This window comes from Pseudophryne corroboree, chromosome 5 (assembly GCF_028390025.1).
Source record: "Pseudophryne corroboree isolate aPseCor3 chromosome 5, aPseCor3.hap2, whole genome shotgun sequence".
Lineage (NCBI taxonomy): Eukaryota > Metazoa > Chordata > Amphibia > Anura > Myobatrachidae > Pseudophryne > Pseudophryne corroboree.
In genome coordinates this window covers 766,556,772-766,567,114 of record NC_086448.1, presented here as the reverse complement: position 1 = coordinate 766,567,114, position 10,343 = coordinate 766,556,772, and the positions used below count along the sequence as shown (strand labels likewise).

Sequence of the window (10,343 nt, the reverse complement as noted above, 5' to 3'; positions counted from 1 at the left end):
CGGCCGCGGTCCGTGCGACCGGAAGTTCGGGCGCCGGAACTGGAAGTGACGCGCGTTTCGCTCCGAGAGCTTGATCACATGGCCACTTCCGGTTCCGGCGCCCGAACTTCCGGTTGCACGAACCGCGGCCGCCGGCGCCCCACTCCTCGATTCCTGCTTTGTCCACCGGTCTGAGGGTCTGGTACTCATTCTGTGATTGACTTCCTGGGTCCCAACATAATCGGTTTACGGTGCGCCTAGGAGACGGACCTACCTACGGTCAGACCGCACTGAGTATGCCCAAACTCGTCTGATCTTGGAAGCCAAGCACTGCAGGGCCTGGTCAGTACCTGGATGGGGAACCACCAGGGAATACTAGGTACCGTAGGTATTTTACTCTCCAGCAGCTAAAACATTTTGGGACCCAGTGTATCAACCTGGTCTCAGGTTACAGCATTTATTAGACTATATCGAGGTAGTGACCTCACTCATACAAAATTCTGACAATAGAGGATATATATGATTCATTTTTTTGAATGAGGCTTTATTTATTTTCGCTTACTTAAATCATTATCTTGCCTATTACAGGTACATTAGTACTTATGAACACCTTTGTTCTTTAATTATTGACGCCAGCTCTCGCTTTTTCTTAAAGTATACATTAATAAAAGTTATGTCTTAATAATTTCATAATTTCAATTTTTTTTCAAGTGTGCCCAGGAAAAGGCTTATAGTTGCTTTTTTCGGTCCTTTGTTCTCTTTAAAGGACCATATTTGTTTTTTCACATAATAGTACCCCCAGTACAAATTACACCACACAGTAGCACAATCTTATTCACATTACACCACATGTAGTGCCCCGGATTTATATTACACCACATAGTAATGCCCCTTATTCAGATTATGTCACTCAGTAGTGCCCTACACAATAGTACCCTTTATGCATGATATACCACACAGTAGTGTCCCTTATATACAATGCCCACAGTAGTGCCCCTTATACACTATTCCACAGTAGTAGTGCTCCTTACACATAATGCCCTCAAAAGTAGTGCCTCTTACACATAATGACCACAGTAGTGCCGCTTAAACACATAATGCCCACAGTAGCGCCCCTAATACATATCTCTGCCTCTGTCATCCAGCAGCTCACCACCTATGTCTCTCCAGTAGCTCCATGCCTTGTATCCCTTCAGCAGCTTCCCCACCTCTTCTGTCCCTCCAGCCACCTCTCATCTTGTCTTCAGGATGCACGGAGCCTGCTCCTCTTCATGGCTCCTCTTCACTTCAGCAGTGGTGACAGCATAGCATCACATACACCATGGAAAAGGAAACCACTGGGACCTGAAGAGGGGATGAATGCTGTTCAACAAACACAGAGTTTGTGAATACCAGAAGGGATGGGTTGTAAATGGAGGAGGTCTGTGCAGCCACCAGGACCTGAGGAAGGGGGAGGTGGCAGTAGCTCATCAGTGACACTAGCGCTGTCTGCATTGTCTATTGATATAGGTGATGGGGCAGATTTTTCTGTTGGAATTACTATGAGGGCAATGGAGGTGGTGGAACTAGTTCCCCCTACCATAAGAGGTGGTGGAACTCAGTTCCACCTCGTTCCCCCTCACTTTAACCCCTGTATATATATATATATATATATATATATATATATATATATATATATATATAAAAACAATCAGGGACGTGCTGTGAGGTAAATGGCTCAGGAGGCATATTTGCATACAATATATCAGCCAAAGCGTTCATGTGGGCATTATACACAGGTGCAGCAGTATATACATGTGACCATTGTACACAGGTGCAGCAGTATATACATGTGGGCATTATACACAGGTGCAGCAGTATATATACACGTGAGCATTATATACATGTGCAGCAGTATGTACATGTGGGCATTATACACAGGTGCGGCAGTATATATACACGTGGGCATTATACACAGATGCAGCAGTATATACATGTTGGCATTATACACAGGTGCAGCAGTATATACATGTTGGCATTATACACAGGTGCAGCAGTATATACATGTGGACATTATACACAGGTGCAGCAGTATATACATGTGGATATTATACACAGGTGAATCAGTATATATACATGTGGGCATTATACACAGGTGCAGCAGTATATATACATGTGGGCATTATACACAGGTGCGGCAGTATATATACACGTGGGCATTATACACAGATGCAGCAGTATATACATGTTGGCATTATACACAGGTGCAGCAGTATATATACACATGGGCATTATACACAGGTGCAGCAGTATATACATGTGGGCATTATACACAGGTGCAGCAGTATATACATGTGACCATTGTACACAGGTGCAGCAGTATATACATGTTGGCATTATACACAGGTGCAGCAGTATATATACACATGGGCATTATACACAGGTGCAGCAGTATATACATGTGGACGTTATACACAGGTGCAGCAGCATATATACACATGGGCATTATACACAGGTGCAGCAGTATATACATGTTGGTATTATACACAGGTGCAGCAGTATATATACACGTGGGCATTATACACAGGTGCAGCAGTATATACATGTGAGCATTATACACAGGTGCAGCAGTATATAAACACGTGGGCATTATACACAGGTGCAGCAGTATATACATGTGGGTATTATACACAGGTGCAGCAGTATATATACATGTGGGCATTATACACAGGTGCAGCAGTATATACATGTGGACATTATACACAGGTGCAGCAGTATATACATGTGGGTATTATACACAGGTGAAGCAGTATATATACATGTGGGCATTATACACAAGTGAAGCAGTATATATACATGTGGGCATTATACACAGGTGCAGCAGTATATATACATGTGGGCATTATACACAGGTGCAGCAGTATATACATGTGGGCATTATACACAGGTGCAGCAGTATATAAACACGTGGGCATTATACACAGGTGCAGCAGTATATACATGTGTACATTATACACAGGTGCAGCAGTATATACATGTGGGTATTATACACAGGTGCAGCAGTATATATACATGTGGGCATTATACACAGGTGCAGCAGTATATACATGTGGACATTATACACAGGTGCAGCAGTATATACATGTGGATATTATACACAGGTGAAGCAGTATATATACATGTGGGCATTATACACAGGTGCAGCAGTATATATACATGTGGGCATTATACACAGGTGCAGCAGTATATACATGTGTACATTATACACAGGTGCAGCAGTATATACATGTGGGTATTATACACAGGTGCAGCAGTATATATACATGTGGGCATTATACACAGGTGCAGCAGTATATACATGTGGACATTATACACAGGTGCAGCAGTATATACATGTGGATATTATACACAGGTGAATCAGTATATATACATGTGGGCATTATACACAGGTGCAGCAGTATATATACATGTGGGCATTATACACAGGTGCAGCAGTATATACATGTGGACATTATACACAGGTGCAGCAGTATATACATGTGGGCATTATACACAGGTGCAGCAGTATATACATGTGGGCATTATACACAGGTGCAGCAGTATATACATGTGGACATTATACACAGGTGCAGCAGTATATATATGTGGGCATTATACACAGGTGCAGCAGTATATACATGTGGGCATTATACACAGGTGCAGCAGTATATACATGTGGGCATTATACACAGGTGCAGCAGTATATACATGTGGGCATTATACACAGGTGCTGCAGTATATACATTCGGGCATTGTACACAGGTGCAGCAGTACATACAGTACATGTGGGCATTATACACAGGTGCAGCAGTATATACTGCTGGACATTTGGTGAGTTTTGATCAGAGGTGTGCAGAAAGAGTAGACGGGGAGGCACTGCCTCACCTAACACGGACTTTTGAATCCAAAATTTTTAGTAGAAAAATGATCAGAATAATACAAAGAAGATATTTAAAAAAAAAATTCTCATATACTTCATATAGTCAAAACTATGGCGTATACATTAGTATGACAGGAAAGGTTCTGCCTCACCTCATTGCACATCACTGATGTGTTTGTATGCATGTGTATATATATATATATATATATATATATATATAAAACACACACACCATATTTTCCCTTTTGCGTGCGTGTGTGTGTGGGGGGGGGAGAGATGACTCCAACTTGCCTACGGGCGACTGGGATGAACTTGTGCCCCTGGTGTGGACATTGATTAAGCACCTAGACACTGAACTAATACACCCCTCTGCTGAGCTAGTTGCCCCAGGTCATCACAATTCACAATGTGTATATATATATATATATATATATATATATGACAGATTGGGCCACTGAGAAGTCAGGCCAAGTCCCACTGGGTCGGTTGAGATGGAGAGACCCGTGTCACAAGTTCCTAAACAGTGATGGACTGGGGCGTGGGAATGCAGTGGTAGGGTCCCATGTTTATAGGTGTGGCCAGTCTACAGAGGGAGTGTGGCCACCCACATTGGTTTGCCTAACCATTAGAGAGTGCATGGGCTGGGCCCATTGATAACTATATATAGTACTGCTAGTGCATGTATATCCATCTGAAACAGGCATGTTATATCCGGCCACACGCTACGATTGAGCAAGGGATTCAGCCTACACACCACGACACCCCCAGGAGACGGAACAGTTCTGTGCATTCGCTGGGCCACTTCTCAGAAACGCCCATTTCTCGTAAATCCATTTGCAGTTGTGGTCTCCATGAGTAAGGGTATGGCTGATACTGCAGTAACATCTGCAGCTACGTATGCCTGAGGATCATGCCCTAAGTGAACAAATGTTCCTATTCTGTATGCTTTATTAATGTGTTAATATTTGCTGAATGGCTGCACTAGAGACAAGTTTACTGACTATGTCAAAGATATCAACCTATCCAACAAGCAAAGTTTCCCTGGAATCTGTTTTCCAACTCTTGCCAACAATGGGCCTAATTCAGATCTGATCACTAGGCAGCGATTTTTGCACTGCTGCGATCAGATAATTGCTGCCTACAGGGGGAGTGTATTTTAGCTGTGCAAGCGTGCGATCGCATGTGTAGCAGAGCTGTACAAACTGATTTTGTGCAGTCTCTGCGCAGCCCAGGACTTACTCAGCCACTCCGATCATATCAGCCTGTCCGGGACCGGAATTGACGTCAGGAACCCTCCTTGCAAACGCATGGACACGCCTGCATTTTTCCAGACACTCCCTGAAAACGGTCAGTTGCCACCCACAAACGCCTTCTTCCTGTCAATCTCCTTGGATCCATCGCACAAACCCATCACTGAGCGGCGATCCGCTTTGTACCAGTGCAACGTGTCTGCACATTGCGGTGCTTACGCATGCGCAGTTTGGACCTGATCTCTTGCTGTCCAAAAGCGCACAGCAGCAATCAGGTCTGAATTACCCCCCCCCCCCCCCCCCCCCATGTCAATACTTTCTATTGCTGTGACTCTGGGGCTGTTTGGCGGGGATTGCAAGCTGCAACTTGAAAAACCAGTTGTGCTTAGCTGCATTTGTGAGAACAGGTCCATATTACATCATTAGTTCAGTATTTATGGTCTTGAAGCTAATTTAGTGAGTGTGAAATGCATAAAACTGTCAGTAAACTGACAGCAGGAGATGTGCTTGAGATTAGAGGACTCTCATCCACCTCTTATTGCTTCTGTTGACTCAGAAGTGCTGGAGGAGTTAATGAAAAGAAACATAAGAAAGACCAAAAGCAGCTAAATAGTGAGAACATATACAATAAATGGTAAAATAGACGATTTAATGTACACTGAATGAAAGGAGAAATTGTATAGGGCAACATATTCAACAAACAAAATACATGACAAAGTCACAGTTCAGGAATATTTCAAGACACCTTTTTAATATTGAATTACCATCATGCATGCTACTTGTTCAAGGGGTGATTCAGAGCTAATCGTAGATGTGCAGAAAAACGCACATATACGATCAGCATCAGAGGCAGGGAGGGGGACGCCCAGCACAGGGCTAATCCGCCCCGCATGCCAACCCCTCCTCCCCCGCAGAGGTGCAAAAGCATCACACGGCAGCGATGCTTTCGCTCCCGGCGAGTAGCTCCCTGCCTACGCACACTAGCTGCGGTGGCAGGCGGCTATCCGCCATGTTTTGGGTTACAGCGGCTGCGTGTGAAATCATGCAGCCGCCGCGGCCCGCCCCAACAATGGTCCGGACCGCGTCCCACCCCCAACTGCGTTCAAACGCCGCTGCACGCCACCTCCTGCCTGTCAGACACACACCACACAGGGCTTCAGATCGCAGCGATCAGGTCTGAATTAGGCCCTAAGATGAATGTAAAAACAACATTTTAGGGGTGACATATTAAAAGTCTATTTGCAGAAATAGTGATAATTTACAGGTTCATTTCCTAATCAACTAATCTCACGAAGCCATATGACTATTTTTTTTTCTTACTGCAAAGTCACTGATATCTCAGCGATAAGCATAAAGCAAGATGAATCTGTGAACAATACATTTTGTAAACCTATCCTGGGGATCACCAAAACTTTTTACTTATGACATAAAATAACCCCTTCCATGCATGTACTGTATGGACTCATTTATTTAAGAGCTCTATCTCTACGTGTGCTATTAACCCCATTGAAATGAATGGGTGCATTGAAATGAATGTGGAAAGCTACAACCTCTAGCCAAATGACCCAGTAAAGTATGTTTTCCAAATGACCATCAAATTTTCTTTGTGCGTGTCCCCAAATTATCCAGAAGGACTTGTGCAACTTAGTGTTTTTCAGATTTCTCTCCTCTGTTTCATTTTTTGATAAGTGAATGGAGAAGAGACATTACATAGTGGTCAAAGATCTCTATATGGAAATGGGCTCACAGTTCACATGGCCTTCCTAATAAAAGAGATGACGCAATGCTCATAGGACAAAGTAGGACTGCTCTACACCCCCTATCCATGTCTCTTCTTTTCTGACATTTATCTGAGCAACATATTCCCCTCTCATATTACGGAACAGAGGATAGAGGTGACATGAGCCGGTGCTCACATACTCTAAATACTGTCTGTGATTGGTACATTATATTAAACCAAACAACTAATTAGAGATATCATATGGACATACCCACTTTTTCAGGGTTCCAGTATGAATGGTCGACAGTGTTAAGGTCGACCACTACTGGTCGACATTGACATAGTCGACATGGACAAATTGTCGACACATGAAAATGGTCAACACATGAAAGGTCAACACATGAAAAGGTGAACATTAGTTTTTTTTTTACTTTTTTTGGTGTCGTTTTCTGCGTAAAGTGACGGGAACCCCAATTAGTGCACCGTGTCCCCTCGCTTCGGGCAAAGTACCTTGCTCCGCTACCGCTGCACTCGGCACAGGTTACCGTTTGCAATCTTAGTCCACGAGGATCGTAAAGTATGAAAAAGTTCCAAAACAAAAAAGTGAAAACCTCATGTCGACCTTTTCATGTGTCGACCATTTGTCCATGTCGACCATGTCAGTGTTGCCCAATAGTGGCCTACCTAATGAGTGTCGACCTTAATATTGTCGACCATCTGAACGGATACCCTTTTTCAGTGGACATATATGGATGGTTTCCATAGAGGTTTCCTTAATTACTTTACCCAGTAAGGAATCCACCATCAGGCACTGCTCCGTGTCTCGGCAAGCCAGAATAAATAGCAAGAGTGAGACAAAAAGAATGTCGTAAAAACACACAAGAAACTTTTTGACTTCTACAACCGTGAGACGGGCACACATCAAAATTACAAATATGAAAGTACTAAGCAGTCCCTGTTCTATCCAGTTTGACCATATTAACTTGTAAGCAAAAGAACAGAATGTTCAGTGCTTCAGCCTTTATGGTATATACCAGCTTACAGTAATATACAAACAGGTGGCCAATTCATGCTCTTGGAAAGGCTGCGGATATCCTTTCTGTTGGCAGAAGGCCTGAATAGCTTCCTCTAGCGCAGATCATCCGTCAAAGTGATAGCTCATAGATAGGTGTTAAGTTTGTCATTTTACTTAGCTATTATTGAAGCCTCCCGCTGCACTTTTTAGTATGGGTATAAAATTGTCAATACATATTAATCACTTGCCTGGCATGGGCTTTTCCTGACAAGGTTGCACATGATGCGACTGTGTCAGATCTCCCTCCAGCAGCTGCTGGAAGGTAATCTTCTGGCAGCCACCGGGCTCCACTGACACTGCGAGTCCTTCGCTGCCTTGGCAACCCACTCCCCTACTCCAGCTCCTGCCACTGTGAAGGGCAACCCTGCTCAAGGCAGCCACGGCTCTCAACATTTCTCCCCCAGCATCACACACAGACTGTGACTTGGGATCGCCACCAGCATGAGCTGCTTGTTGCAGCTCCACCCCCTTCCCTACCCAGTCTCTCCCACCTCTTTCCCAGGAAGTATTGCAGTATGTGTGGGGCATTTTTGGACAAAAATACTAGCCAGTTAAATGGTTGAGGTCCATACTGCGCCAAGTCACAGAGGGGCAAATTTATTAAGCTCGGTGAAGTGATAAAGTGGAAGGTGATAAAGGACCAGCCAATCAGATCCTAACTACCATGTCACAGGCTGGGTTTGAAAAATGACAGTTAGGAGCTGACTGGCTGGTCCTTTATCACCTTCCACTTTATCACTTCACCGAGCTTAATAAATCTGCCCCAGAATGTCTAAATCTTTCACTAGTCTGGCTACCCATGTAGCTGACCAAATTGCACGTGTCCAGTCATTTGGCCGCCAGGCTGAACGCCTGATTTTTACAGGGCAGAATACATTTTGAAACAACGATAATCAAAATCTTAACCAACATTGCTGATTGGTGGAGGAAACCCCAAGCAAACGGTTTTGTGTCAACTTGGCCAACTAATTTACCATGGCCCTCATTCCGAGTTGATCGCTAGCTGCCGTTGTTCGCTGCACAGCGATCAGGCTAAAAATCGGCATTTCTGCGCATGCGTATGGCCCGCAGTGCGCACGTGCAGCGTACTTTCACAAGAAACGAAGCAGTTTCACACAAGGTCGAGCGACTCTTTTCAGTCGCTCTGCTGATCGGTGCGTGATTGACATGAATGGGGCGTTTCTGGGAGGTAACTGACCATTTTCCGGGAGTGTGCTAAAAAACGCAGGCGTGTCAGAATAAAACGCAGGCGTGCCTGGGGTAACGGGGGAGTGGCTGGCCGAATGCAGGGCATGTTCGTGACGTCAAAACAGGAACTAAATAGTCTGAAGTGATCGCAAGATCAAGGTCTGCAGCTACTCAGAAACTGCATGAAAATATTTTGGAGCAGTTCTGCGAACCTTTCGGTCGCACTTCTGCTAAGCTAAGATACACTCCCAGAGGGCGGCGGCTTAGCGTTTGCACGGCTGCTAAAAGCAGCTAGCGAGCGATCAACTCGGAATGAGGGCCCATATGCGGCCACCTTAAATCTCTATGGTTATCGCATGTTTATTAAAATGGGAAGTGGTTACAATACCACTATTCGGGATCCCGGCAATCCTGACTAGCGGTGAAATAGCGCCGCCGGAATACCGGCGCCACAGCGTGTTCTCCCACTGTGGTTGTCCACGACACCCATAGAGGGAGAATAGAACCTGTGGTGAGCTCAGCGAGTCCGTTAGGGACTTTCTAGCGCTCCCCTCATTGCCGGCATTATGGCGGACGGATCCCGCTGTCAAGATCACGACAGTCAGGATCCTGTGCACCGGCATTTAATTCTGATCCCAGTAAAACTACCCATGAACAATCCTTCTAAGTCTAAGTGGTATCACTAACGCAACTAATAGGAATATATATACTTTTCTTTTCAGAGAAGACAGAGGGCCCGATTATGATTCAAAGGCATCTGTAGTTGGATTTTCGGTTCGGCCGTGGCAACTTGCTCGTTACCTTGTGCTAATGCGAATATCCACCGGTCTATTTGACATGTTATGGGATGGTCATTGGCTGTCAGGGAAATCGGCTGCAGTCCCAGATGCAGAACTGCAGCCACAGAGGTCACAGTCAGATGGAAAATCTGCCCCTGCCATAGGACTGGTGTAAGTAGGACTGGTGTACGTGTCGATGGTGCGACTGATGATGGTGTGTCGGGAATCACCGGCGGTGTTACAGCGTGTAGAGATACAGAAAGTGGGCGTCTCAGTCCCTAACCATTCAGACACAGGCATCTACAGCAGGGGAAAGGCTGATACTAGCATTTGTATCACAGCTGCAACTCTGACAACAGTCTCAGCAGCTTCCACCTCTCAATCAGTCACCAGTTTATACTCTTTATTACATAAAGAATTTGGGAATCTCTACAAATGGCTTTGGTTCGCACAC

At 44.8% G+C, this 10,343-nt stretch overlaps 1 pseudogene; it reads left to right on the top strand.

Annotated features, from left to right (window-relative positions):
• The first annotated feature begins 251 nt into the window (after positions 1-251).
• LOC134931595 (5S ribosomal RNA) lies at positions 252-370 on the top strand (annotated as a pseudogene).
• The last annotated feature ends 9,973 nt before the right edge of the window (positions 371-10,343 follow it).